This window comes from Heterocephalus glaber, unplaced genomic scaffold, assembly GCF_053883595.1.
Source record: "Heterocephalus glaber isolate CG9 unplaced genomic scaffold, H.glaber_assembly_v1.0 deba00001606, whole genome shotgun sequence".
Classification (NCBI taxonomy): domain Eukaryota; kingdom Metazoa; phylum Chordata; class Mammalia; order Rodentia; family Bathyergidae; genus Heterocephalus; species Heterocephalus glaber.
In genome coordinates this window covers 4887391-4901610 of record NW_028258377.1, presented here as the reverse complement: position 1 = coordinate 4901610, position 14220 = coordinate 4887391, and positions in this window count along the sequence as shown.

Genomic DNA, 14220 nt, shown 5'->3' with positions numbered 1-14220 from the left:
TGTAAATTTATTGTAGAAAATTTAAAAATTCTTAAAGGACACAAAGAAACATAAATCACTACTCTGACCATCTAAAAGAATCATTAGTATATAGTCTGTAAAGCTCCAATCTATATTTTATATCTGATAATAGTTTTTAAAAAATAATTAAAAAATGGAATTTGTAGAAAAATGAATGGATCTTGAGACTATAATATTAAGTGTAATAAATAAGACACAGAAGGATAAGTATTTTATGGTCTTTATTTATATTTTGAGTTTCTCATATAAGAAAGACTGAAGTAAAGAAGAGTTGATAGGGAAAAAGGAGATAGATTTTTTTGGAGATGGGGAAGGGATAATAGGGAAGAGTAGAGAAGGAAAGGTAGGGAAAAATTCGATTATACTGTAAATTAATTTTTGTTTGTTTTGTTTTTTTGGTACCAGGGATTGAACTTGAGACCTTGCGCTTGCAAGGCAGGCAGTGGAACCACTGAGCTAAATCCCCGGCCCTTATAAATTAATTTTTAACTGGCTTATTTCTAATTTTTTTAATAATACAATTTGAAGTTTTATTTACTTTCTACTACTTCTCAATTACCAAAACTCTATGAAACAGGTACTACAACTGGTATTTTGTAGTAGAAGAAATAGATTCTGAGATTGTTCTTTCTCTTCCTTCTCCTATGAGATAATCTTATTTGGGCAATGTCTCAGCTTATTTGTAAACTCTAGTTTAAAAATTTGATCAGATTTGATCTCCTTGCTCACTTGTAAACTTTCATATCCAGCTGCCTACTTGGTATCTTAATTTTGATCTCAAAGATGCCTAGAATGCAAACAGTCCAGTTCCCATGTCAGAGCTCTGCAGTGAGCGGCTCAGGGACCTGCACCTCTGCCACTATAGCCTTGACCCAAGCTACCGTCTCAGATCATTTCCCACAGTCCACTCTTAACTTTCTCTTTTCTTTTTTTTTTGTTTTGCTACCGGGATTGAGCTCGGGACCTTGTGCTTGCGAGGCAGGCGGTGGAACCACTGAGCTAAATCCCCGGCCCTTTGACCTTCTCAAATTTATCCTCTGTACAACAGCTAAAGGATCTCTTCAAGATGAAAATGTTACCATGGCTTACTATCGGTTTCTAACCTTGAGTGACTCCTCTGCTTAGTAGGTAAAGAGTAGAATCCTGAGCAGGCTCTGCAAAGCTGGGTGAGGCTGTCTGCCTTCCTGACTTCTGTTCATGTGCTCCCCATATGCCCAACACAATAATTCCTCGCATTAATCATTCTCTTGGTACCATGCTCTTTTTTGTTATACTTAACTCAGCTATACATTTACATTATTTGCATGATTCTTTGATTGAAGACCATGATTCCATTTAGACCATGAGCCCCATGAAGGTAATGGCTACATTTGTTGTGTCATTATATCTTTACTTCCTAGAACATTACCTTGCAAACATTCATTAATAAATATGTTAGATGAATGTGTCATGTGACTTGTTTAGATTTATGCAGCTGAAATGGAACCTGGTGTTATTTTTATTAAATTATAATATCAAGAAAGCATAAAGCATTAAACATATCTAAATGAGACATTGACTTCATAATGTCCTGCACATTCCTGACCATTCCTTACATCATGGAGCCTTGCACTGTGTGTTCTACCAACCCTGTCTGCACACACTGGAAGGGATTTTAGTGCTTGCTAAGGAGAATTTTATAGTTCTATCATTGTTCAGGTTTTGACTTCTAGAAATAAATATATCTTTTTATTAATATCTAGGCCTTGGTTTAGACACTGCAGAGAAAAAGGAAGTTGAGAGTACTGTTCAAAGAGAAAATATGGAGAGGATAAAGGCAGAAGCAAAGTGATAATGACAGCAAAGGCAAGTTTCACAGGAAATGTGGTGGGGTGGAAAAAGAATGGAGAGTAACCACATCATATTTAAACTGAAAGGGACCAGAAATCAGCCTTCTCATTTGGTAGATTTCCGTGAAATGGCCAGGATTTTACAGTTAGTAAAAGCTCCAAGATGAGACTTTATTCACCTCCTTTACTGAAGGTGAAATTTCCAAAAATTTATGCTAGTCTATCAACAAATTCTAATTGAATGTGCAATGTCCACTCTACATATGGGGAATTTGCAAAAAAAAATGTAAAAGTTAGTGACACACACAAGCTTAAATATCACATGGTTTCTTTTTATGAGAAACCAGAATTATAAATAAAGAACAAAGTAAAAATAGATAATAGAAAATACGGAGATAGATTTTTCTCAAATGGGGAGGGGATCAAGAGATTGAGGGTGGAGAAGGGATTAGTGGACAAAAGGAACTAAAGGATTAGTGGGAAAAAGGAATTAGGATGTGTTATGTACAAGTACCAACTCCACACAAGGAATGAAAACATGAACTGCAAATATGTACTAATAAAAAGAAAGAAAAAGAGTTAGTGAAATATTAATCATCATCATCATCATCATCATCATCATCATCATCATCATCATCACAGTAGCATGTTGTGTTTACATAATCGATTGTTTGCAAAATACTTCTGTGTACTTCCTGTTGTGCACTTCTCACAAAACTTTTGGTGAAGACCAGTTGGGATTCAGAGTCACATGCTGCTCAGGAGGGACAATAACAACCAGGAGGACTGGGTAACTTGTGCAGAGTCACAGGTTTACTAAGTGGCAGATCTCAGCCCTATTGCCATTTCCATTTGCCTCTGGCTGCCCAAGGAGGCTGTGTGAAGTGTGAACACTTGGGCTGTCCCTCTCCAACATCTCTATCCAGTTTTCCACAAAGAGAGAGGCTCACCTTCCAAGTTGAAGAGTGTACAAGGAGTGACATGGAACCTGATCCATAGTGACTGTGACCTCTCCAAGGCTCAGCCCTTCCCTTTCTCAGCATTAGGCAGGATGCCAGATCTCAGGGAGTGGCAATTCTGTGCCAAGTTCAGCAGGGAGCATGGGATGAAGCTTCTCATGTTGACAGCAATTTTGTCTTGTGAAGATGCACACAATGCCTGCCTTATGCATTCTTTTCACTGAGAGGATTGGAATAAATTTCTATTTGCAAATGTATACACCTTGATATACATATCATAAAAACAAAAGTGTTCCTTGGAAAATAATCTACTGTTATCCTTCCATTTCAATCACATTGTGAATTTTTAATGTTTTTTTTTCTCCCATAATCTAGGAAAATGTGCTTTCTTTTGCCCTCTTTTAACCAGCTGGGTGCCAACATTTTCTTTCCTTCTGATCTGACATAAGTTTAATGTTTTGCTTCTGTCTGCTCTTCCAGCTGGTAACCTGCAGGTAGTTGGATGAAAGAAGCTTTCTTTCAACTCAGGCAATGCACCAAATCCCACCCCAAACACAGACTCTGTCACACACAAACACTGTGGAGTACAATAGTTTGACGTACAGGATGCTCTGCAGAAAGAGGCCAGTTCTATTCCACCCACAGTCCTCTGTGGGCCAGCTCAGGGCAGTGAAACTGGCCGCTATCCGTGCAAATCAGCATCCTGGAAAAGGAAGGTCTGGGTCAAGAGGAAGGAATATCCCATCCTGAGGAAGAAAGATTAAGTTTGTTCTGTGTGATTGCCTGGGGATAGCTTCCAAATTTACAATGCACTGCAGCTCTTAAATTAGCCTGCTATCAGTTTTAAGATTACTAAACTCTATTTAGAGGAAAGACACATTCATTATTGTTATTAAGCAATCTAAATTTAGAACTATTACTAGAATAAAACTCAGGAATATAATATTTAACTAGAAATGTGACTAACGGTGTTTCCACTTTTGCGTATTAAAGACTGTAATTAAAAGTAAATAGTGAAACAGGGGAACTTGTTTTAGGTGATATAGTGAACAATGAATTGCTTTTAGCAGGCATTGTTTGGATGAATGAGTTACTCAAATGACAGATTGCCTTTTCATATTTGATTAAATTTCATTAAGATTAGAGTCTGACTATACAGCATATTCTTTTAATTTAAACTGAGTGGAGACCAGGGGTCATTTCTGGGTAACATGAAAAATGCATGGCTACATCAGTACAGATCAGCTAGGAATGACCTTAGACTCTACCGAAGGAAGTTCAGAGACAAGTGCGATGTTGAGACTAGGTAACTCAGGTATTTACTCAAGCCTGGTATGTAATCATCAAGTTATCAACATGATGAATTCTATACCACCACTCTTATATGCACACCCTATGTTGTTGTTTTGTTTTCTTGCTAATTGCCTTGCCTATACTAGCAAAACAGTGTTAATTAAGGATGATTATAGTTATTTTTTATCTTCTTGACTGATTACAAAACTTGTGATTTGCTTTAACTCACCATGTTGGACAAATGTTTTAAGTTTGTATTTTATCCCTGAAATTGCTACATTTACTTGTAATCCCTGAAGAGATTTCTGGGCAAAGCATTTCATGATCTTTATGGTTTTGAACTGCTATAGCTGCTCTCAGGTATTGTAGTCTTGCCTCCACCAGTGCATAATTAGCCTTGTGCAAGCCTCTAGGACTGGGAGACTAATTTTTTAATCTGAGTCAAGAAAACATTTGGAAATCTAGCCTAGCATTCTAGGATGTAGCATTACATTTTCTTTAATGCTGGTCCATCACTGAGTGTGTGTCTGGCTCTGACAGATGATCTTCTGCATTATTTTCAAGACCTTACCTTGTTTCAAGTTCTAAGGTGTGTTTGAGTTTCTGTCTCTCTAACTGGCCTTTTATGCATACTGGCATACATCACTTATACACCATTTAGTATAGTGGCTCTGGAGAGGAGGACCTGCATCCAGATTCTGTTTTTGCTACTTACGAGCTATTTAACCTTGGACAACCTTTGATATCCTTGTTCTTTCTCAAGTTGGAATAATAACGATAATTATCTCTCAAGTTTGTCCTGAGCTTTAAATTGAATCATGTATATTAGGATCTCATAAAAATGCTTGCCACATACTGTGGCATTCACTAAAGGCTTGTGGTTGCGACTTGTAGAAATTATAGAACAGTATTACTCATTTTGAATTGTATCTGACTCCCTTCTATCAACCCTCCTCTTGGGGATGATGTGCTAGTCAACTCTCTGTTGCTGGGACAAAATACTTGAGAAGAACAACTTTAGTGAGAAAAGCTTTATTTTGGCTAATGGTTTCAAAAGTTTCAGTTCCAGGTCAGCTGGCCCCATTGGTTTTAGTCATGTGGTGAAACAGGAACATCATGATTGAAGGGTGTGGTGGAGGAAAGCTGCTCACCTCATGGCAGCCAGGAAGCAGAGAGAGAGAGAGAGAGAAAGGGGCCAAAGCAGAGATGAGATGTAATCCCCAAAGTCATGGACCCATGATCCACTTCCTTCAGTGAGGCCTCACTTCCTACTGCCTCCTGATAATGCCATAAAAATGTAAGTGTATCAGGAGATTAATCCTCTGATGAAGTTGGAGTCCTCATGGGCTAATCATCCTCCAAAGGTTCCACCTCTGAACACATGAACTTTGTGTTCAGAAAAACTGGGAACATTTTAGAAACTCTGAAGAGATATCTACTACTTCCTTCTCATTTTGGTCATTAGGAGTCTACGACCTGTTTTTAGGCTCAATTTAACAGGACATGCCATCACAGTACATTGACTTTTGAGATGACAAATGTTCTTAAATTATCCAACTGTCTGACCTCAGGTTACACAGTTCTGTATGCTGGTTAGAAATTCTTTCAAAGATGCAATTCTGGGTTTAATTCTACTGACCAACTTCTAGCTCATTTGTTCTGAGCCTGCTCTTAAATAAAGAACTTAATCGGGATGTTCATGGCTTTTCTTTGTTCAATCTGACAAACTCATATAATTATATATTAGTGCTTTTCCAAAAGTGACCCTGATATTGTAATAAGGGATACTGTCCCAGCTAAGCAAAAAATCACTTCTATTTATATTGAACCAGAGTTCACAAAGATAAAATTGGTTAATTAAAAAATTTGTTAAATTAGCACATATTCATTAAGCCTATATTCCAGGCTTATCACCATGCCAAGGTATATCTTAGAGAAAATAATGTAAGAAATGGCCAATTTTCTTGAAGAAGTTTTCTTTTCTTTTTTTTGTTACCGGGGATCGAACTCGGAACCTTTTGCTTGCAAAGCAGGCGGCAGCACCACTGAGCTAAATCCCCGGCTGAAGAAGTTAGAGTTTAGCTGAATAAGACAAAGACCATGATTGTCCAATATTAGACTGGAAATGAAGGTGTGGATGGACAGCCTGTTAGTTGAATCAAAAATGTTGAAGCAAAACAAAAAATGTTAAAGCAGAGTGGGATGAATTTTTAGTGTTTTATTTTTAGAGTCCATGAAAAGTGTTATTCCCCTCCCTACTCTCCCCTTTTAATCAGCTGAGAACCAACATTTTATGTCTTTTTCCCTTAATCTGAATAAAGAAAAGGGCTTTCCAACTAGGGAATCAATATTATTAGTAGATTCTAATTTGGTGATATTAATTATAATTAATTTAATCAATGTATATATTCTTGTAATAGTTTCATGATTTTCCAATATCTACATGACATCTGTATCACTACTTAATTTTCTTTAAATCCATGTTTTTAGGGTTGAGGATATAGCTCAGTGGTAGAACACTTGCCTAGCATGTACAAAGCCCTGGGTTGATGATCCACAGTACTGTGGAACAACGACAGCAACTACTACAATAAAACAAAAATAAAAAGCACCTTTTCTTTTATTTAGGTAACTAATTTTACTAAAATTTCATTATTGTCTGAAATGTAAAAGTGATATGCCTTGCTATCAAAAGGTAATAGCAAAGTATCTGCACAATTATTTAATTTTTAAAAGTTCTATTAACTACCTAGACTTCACTTACAAATCACTGGTGAGAAAGTCTGGCACTGTCATTCTCATGTTCTTTTGGGAAGGAGCATTGAACAATTAATTGCCTGGGGTCTCTGTTTAAAGACTTGACACTTCTACACTCCCCTAACTCTCACCTGATACTTATTCCTTACTTTATTTTTTTCATAACATTTATCAGTTTCTAAAATTATTTATTTGTTGCCTTTTTTAATTGTTCTTCATGACTAGAATATAAATATTATGTGGATGAGGACTTTGCCTGGTTCCCCACTAATCCCTAGGATTTGATATATATTAGGTGCTCGATTGCCTAACTTTCCTAGTAGTATGGTGAGAAACTGCTTTATGCAAATGTCTGGGTTTGGTTTAGATAAACTTGTGGTGCTAGCTCAATACTTTGTGACCTGATTTTTCTTCTTTCCTCTGTCTTTGATAGTTTTCTAACTGTGACCCTTTGGTGGAGCCAACAGATTGAATACCAAGTTCTTGTGTAAGGGAAGCAAAGAATTGCAAAGCATACACTCCACGGTGAGGAAAAAGCAGCTGGGTTTACTGAAGGTCATGGACAGAGAAATGGTGCTGGGACAAAAGAAAAGGAACACTGCATGCCATTCAGATAAATCAGGCTTTCGGGCTCAAGAGTAAGAAGAAAAAGGGGCCATGTGTGCTTTGGTCTGGTGTAATGTTGGATGTTCCTAGGGTGGCACCCAAGCTCAAGTGGGTGGAGGGGGTGAACTCCTTAGCCCCAGTATTCTGTCTATACCACTATGACTTTGAACTTTGTTTATCTAGCTGGGTTCATGGGATTTTTTTCACTTTTATGAATCTTAGTAGATTTTTCAGAACATTGTGTTCTACCTTCTTATATTTGTTTGTATCTCAAGTCAACCAACTGGCCCAATTCACTTTCTTTCTTTCTTTCTTTTTTTTTTTTGTTTGTTTTTTTTTGGTACCTGGGATTGAACTCGGGACCTTGCACTTTCGAGGCAGGCGCTGGAACCACTGAGCTAAATCCCCGGCCCCCAATTCACTTTCTATTTAGGCCTTTCTAACAGGCTGCTGACTGATTCTTCTGTTCATTTAGATTTTTGGTTTACCTGCCCATCATTATGCATCCAGGTAGCCAAAAACGACACAACATTTATTCAGAAGGGATGCCTGTAACAATCTGATTATCCTAGATGGCATTCTCTAATATATTAAAAATAAATAATAGGACATTGGCAAGTACATTTGTACTTACTCGGTATCAAGAGTCACCTCAGTGAAAGACTAAGGTATGTCTCTCAAGTTTAGTTTTTGAAGACAAAATTTTTCATTCTTAAAGCAACAGATGTGTAATCATTAGGAAAGTCTTCTCATTTTTTGTACCTTCCTTAAAGAAAACAGTAAGAATTTGAATCAATTTGTTCTTATCCTTGTTTTGCAAAACTTCATTTGAAAGTTTTATTTTGCTTATGTTCATATACTATAGGAGATACCAGAGTTATTTTAAGATATAATTATATCTATATCTGAGATACATAAATGGTGCCTAGAAAATTTCTATGTAGTTTTAAGAAAAATTCTTTTAAGAATTTGCCTACTTTTTTCTGCCTAATTATATAATGTTAAGTCAAGGGGATGAAAGTTCATTCCTGCTTCCTTTGACAAATCCAATGCATGTTCAGGCTGGCTGATCACAGAAGCCATACTTTTTGGTGATAAATGACTCAGAGTCCATGATAAGACTCACACATTTCCAGTGAAATCTTTCATGTCATGGAAGAGGAAACAAGATTGCAAATTTGAGAGTGGATAGTAATGATTAGTATTGGATGCTATTTATAATCACTGGCACAGGAAGTTAATTAGTTTTTTCCAATAGGATGACTGAGCTGAGCCCAATAGGAAAAGTACACATGATTTTATATAAAAAAAAGTTCATCAAGAGCTGAGAAATCTGATGATCTTGGTAGGGTTTGGAGGAATACATCCTGAGTGGCTAAAAATGACACAAATGTAATTACAGATCAGTCAATCCTCTCATTTTTTTTTTTTTGGTACCGGGGATCGAACTCAGGTCCTTGCACTTGCGCAGAAGGCAGTGAAACCACTGAGCTAAATCCCCGGCCCAATCCTCTCATTTTTATTTAGAACAAAACTTATATTGGAATGTTTTTACTAACTTGATTGTTGTTATGTACTTATCTTAAAAAATTTAGCTACAAGGAGGGCTGGGAATGGGAAAAAATTAAGAACCAAGATGCACCATGTAAAGGTACAAGTTCCCAATGGGAAATGTAAATGTGTTGTATACCTACAATGTACCAATGAAATGTACCAATGAAAGAAAATTTAGCTACATAATATAAAAAATCTTTTCCACAAAGTTTGGAAGTTATCTCAGGACAACCATTGTACATACATGGTTTTAAGTCTATAAAACGGGGTCATTAAACCTTTATATTATGGTTTATTGATAGATTTAAAATTTTATTTTATAGATTTGTTGTTTCCATCTTCCTTCAAATGCCCTTCATTTTGTACCTTACGGCACCTTGCCCTTTGTTTTCCCATCCCAATCCTCCATCCTTTCTCCTATTATACAAAAGGCAGGAAGCGAGGTACAGGGATAGGGCAATGATGGGATCTGGGTCTTCCTAAAATCAGATTTTATTTTTTATTTGTATGTAGCTTTCTTTTAAAAATATCAAGTTGTTAATTAACTGACAATTTCAATTATAGGCAAATTTGATTATTTACCATTTATTTTATCTCAGTAAAATAAGTAATACACTACATTTGAAGGAATCTGGGTATGAATTTGTGAAAATGGGAACTTTTCAACTCAGTACTAATTATCAATGACATAAAATAATGTTATATCCATCAACTATACAAAGCATTTACTCTGTGGAAATAAGGATAAAATATGATAGAGACTGACCCATGTTAAAAGATACTTTTTTTTTTTTTTTGGTACCGGGGATAGAACTCGGGACCTTGCGCTTGCGAGGCAGGCGCCGGAACCACTGAGCTAAATCCCCGGCCCTAAAAGATACTTTTTAATACACCGTGGGAATATTTTTCGAGTGAATACCCATGTGGCCTGAAAGAGTTGTCTGATGTCGTTTGCAAAACGACCTAACTTGTTCCCAGGGAGTTATTCACAAATTGGCAGGCTTTGGCTGATTGGGGAAAGGAATTGCCTTCAGGACAAAAGAGAAAATTGCAAGTGCTGCTGATAAAGAGGTCCAAGTTCAGGAGAGAATCAGTCTGATTCTCAAAGGCAAACTATCATGGACAATTATCAGAGTTATCACATAGACAGTGGCCTGGATCAAGATAAAGCAATCTGCATAGTGCTTCATGTAAATATTTTCCTTGATTCTTACAGACCAACAGGTTTAAAATGTTTTAGTGATTTAACCAAGATGACCAATGATAATAGTTATTTAAATATTGATATTCTGCAATGTGCTAGACACTATGCTATCTATTTTGAGCGCGCTGTCTGATTTTGTTCTTGCATGAGCCTTTAATAAGTGCTTTTACCATTCCCATTGAAAAAGGAAGAAACTAAATCTGCCAGAGAGGTTCTAAACAGGATCATGGCTGCACAGCAGGAAGGGGACAGAGTCAGGACTAAAGGCTGGGTGTGCCCAGTTCAGAGGTCTGAGTCTTGGTCCCGTTCTTGTGCTGAGGCAGGTCTTTACATTTAGTCTGAGTTCATGGCTCTGTATTCCATGTGGTCTGCCTCCGCCCTGACTGCCTCCAATAGGTTATAAGGTTTTGAGCACTTTGAAAAGAATTGCATGTATGTGTTTTATAGTAGCTTCATTTTAAGAACAATATTAGGTTTATAGAAAAATTTAACAGAAAGTAGAGTTTCTGAATATCTCTTCCCCTATCTCCACAAATATTTACTTCTATTACTAACATCTTGAATTAGTATGGTACACTGTTTACAATTGATGAGACAGTATCTGTACACTATAATTAACTAAAGTCTGTAGTTTACATTACAGCTTACTTTTAGTATTCTAAACTCACAGGAGTTTTGACAAGCACGTAATATCATTTATTCATCATTATAATATCATATAGAACAGTTTCGTTGACCTAAAAATCTCTTGTGATCCACTTCTTATCTCTGCCCCCACCCCCATCTACCAAAGTCCTGATTATTTTAATATTTCTGTAGTTTTGCCTTTTCCAGAATGTCCATATCTAGAACTATATAGTATATAGACTTTCCCAAGTGGGTGTTTTTTTTTGGTACCAGGGATCGAACTCGGGTCCTTGAGCTTGCTAGGCAGGTGGCGAAACCACTGAGCTAAATCCCAGGGCCCTGAGTGGCTATTTTGACATAGTAATATATGTACATCACTCTATGTCTTTTTGAGGATCAATGGCTCATTTTTGGTGACAGATAGCTCAGGCTAACCTCTAACTCACAGTGATCCTCTTGCCTCAGTCCCCCTGGTGCTGGGATCACACACCTGTGCCACCATGCCTAACTAGTCATTTGTTTTTATAGGTGAATAATATTCCTTTATATGGACATATCACAGTTTGTTTACCCATCTACCTACTGAGGGACATTTGGGTTGCTTCTATAATTAGCAATTATGAATAATTGGTATAAGTATGGTAACTATAAGTATAAGCTGCTGTAAGTATTCAAGTATAGGTTTTGTGTACACATAAATGTTCTGCTTCTTTAGTTAAATAGGAAAGAGCCCAATGGCTGGATAATATGGTAAGAATATCTTTGGTTTTTTTTAGAAATTGCCAAACTGTCCTAAAGTGTCTGTATCATTTGCCTTCCCATCAGAAGTGAATGAGTGTTTCTGTCACTTTGCATTCTCATCAACATTTGCTGAAGTTGTTGGTGTATATTTTAGCTGTTCTAAGGGTATAAGTGATGTATGACTTTTAATTTGCAATTCTCTGATAAAATATGTTGAATATGCTTGTCATTTGTGCATCACTTTAGCACCTGTTCAGTTTTTTGCCCACTTTTGACTACATTGTTCATTTTTTATTTCTGAGTTTTAAAAATTCTTTGCCTATGTTGGGTAACAGTGCTTTAGAGATGTATATTTTGCTATATTTTTCTCCCAAAGTTTTAGGTTTTTAGTACTCACTGATTCAACTTAACTCTGTTCTAAATCTCCTGGAAGAGAAAGACTTATTTAGGTCACATAAAACTGAGCCATCAATTACAAGCTTACTCTTTCAAGAATTATAAATAGGCAATGTAGATAGCAAAGTAATGTTATTTCTAGCATTATGTCTTCCATACTAAGTTCCCTAAAACATCAGATCTGGGAGAATTTTAAATATTTCTGATGTAAAATAAGCTTGCAAAGGGTTATTTTAAATATAATTGAATAGGTTTCCTGGCTGTCCACATTTTCAGAGCCTTTGTGCTGGTGTCCATTGTGAGGGAGCAAAGGGCCCAACTTTTTCTAACGTGGCCTAAACACAGAACTCTTATTTGAGGTTTGTGTGGAAACTGATAAATGTTTCAACCAGGCACAGGTAAGTCTCCACCCCTGGAGTCCCTTCAACAGACACTTGTGAAAGGGGCTGGCAAAGGTAGGGGAATTTTTAGGGTCTGCTCTGCCCTTCTTTACCTGCACCCTTCTTTGCCCTTTTTACCCTATGCTGTTCATATTCAGGAACTGTTTTTTGAAGTCATGTTATGTAAAAGGACTTAAATTAAGTCCTTTAAGGGATATAACAGTGAAAAATAGCCTTCTGATTGTTTCAGGAGATAGGTCAAAATTTTGTACTAGTGTGAAACCAATTATAATTACGCATGAGAAAGATTTGACAAATAAGATTAATCATTCTTTCAGTCACCAATAATTTATTAATTGTCTCCCATATGCTAGACTTTATGGGGATTGGACATAAACTCTGACCAAGCCAGACAGTTTTAACCCCTGGAGGTAACAGTCTAGGGAAGGGAGACAGACATAAAATGGCAAAAGAAATATATAAGTAAGATAATCTCATAAAGTCTTGGGATGAAGAAGGAGGAAGACTGGGAGGAAGAGGAACAGTGAGTGATGAGAGACATTAAGAACTGGGACATTTTTCTCTGAAAGTCATATAATAAATGCAGTAGGCTTTGCAAGCCATAGAGTCTCTGTCAGAGCTATTCAACTTGTAACTATAGGACGAGAACAGCCATGGACAGTGTGGACCTGACAGGGTGTGGTGGAGTTCCAATAAATCTCTCTTTACAATAACTCAGGGTTAGTTTTGATTTGCCAGATATACTTTAGTCACTTCTGGGATAGGCAACAATTCAACATGAATTGGGACTACTTTGGATTGAGCTGAAGGAAAACCATTTTAGACCAGGTAATTAATGTTTGATCTGGGCCATAATTACAAGAAGGAAGCAGATGTAGAAATGCTCTGGAGGAAGAGCACTCCAGTTAGAGGGAATGACAACCTCAAAGGTTTTGTGGCTGAACCTAGTTTGGTTTGTTCAGTTGCCAGCAAGAAGGCCATGAAGCTGGGGCACAGAGAGCAAAGTGGGGGCCTGTAAGATGAGTTACAGGCCATGGTCAGAAATTTGGATTTTAGTCTACCTTCAGTGGAAGTCACTGGAGGCTTTCATGAAAGGGGGTAATGCAATGGGAATGTCATTTTTAAAAGGAATAGTTGGTAAAGACATGAAGGAAGATAGAAGCAGTCAGGAAGTTAGTGAGATAGATGGTCCAGCATAGAGGGAATGTTAGTGGGGCTCCTAGTGTCATTGTGAAGATAGAGCAATATGGACAGATCTGAGATGGGAAGTGAAGGGACAACCAGTGGGAAAACGAGAAATTACATGTGAGAAGTGAGGGGAAAAAGGAATTGAAGATGAGCTTACAGAGACCTGAAAACCTGAATAGATGGAGACATCATTTGGAGAATAGGGATGGCTTAGGAAGGAGTGTGCTTTGGGTCTGGGGAAAATTAAGGTTTCTATTGCTGGAGTATGTTGGGCTTGAGTTATACTTTAGACATCTGAGTGGAAATGTTGTGTAGTCAGTCACTTGGGTATGCAAGTTTAGAGTTCACCATAAAAAATCAATGTAGAGATGAAATTTAAGAATCATCAGTAAGAGCCAGGCAAGGTGGTACTCACCTGTAATCTCAGCACTCTGGGAGGGTAAAGCAGGAGGACTGCAGGGAGTTTAAGGTCAGCCTGAACTGCATAGCTACCCTCTCTCAAAAAGACCCCCCCTCAAAAGAAGACAAATACAAAACAAGAATTATTAGTGAAGAAAGACATAAGATTGGAAACAATCAGGCAGGGAGGAAATTTCTCCATTATACTCTTCACATACCCCACCATAGATTGCGAGTAGATAAGG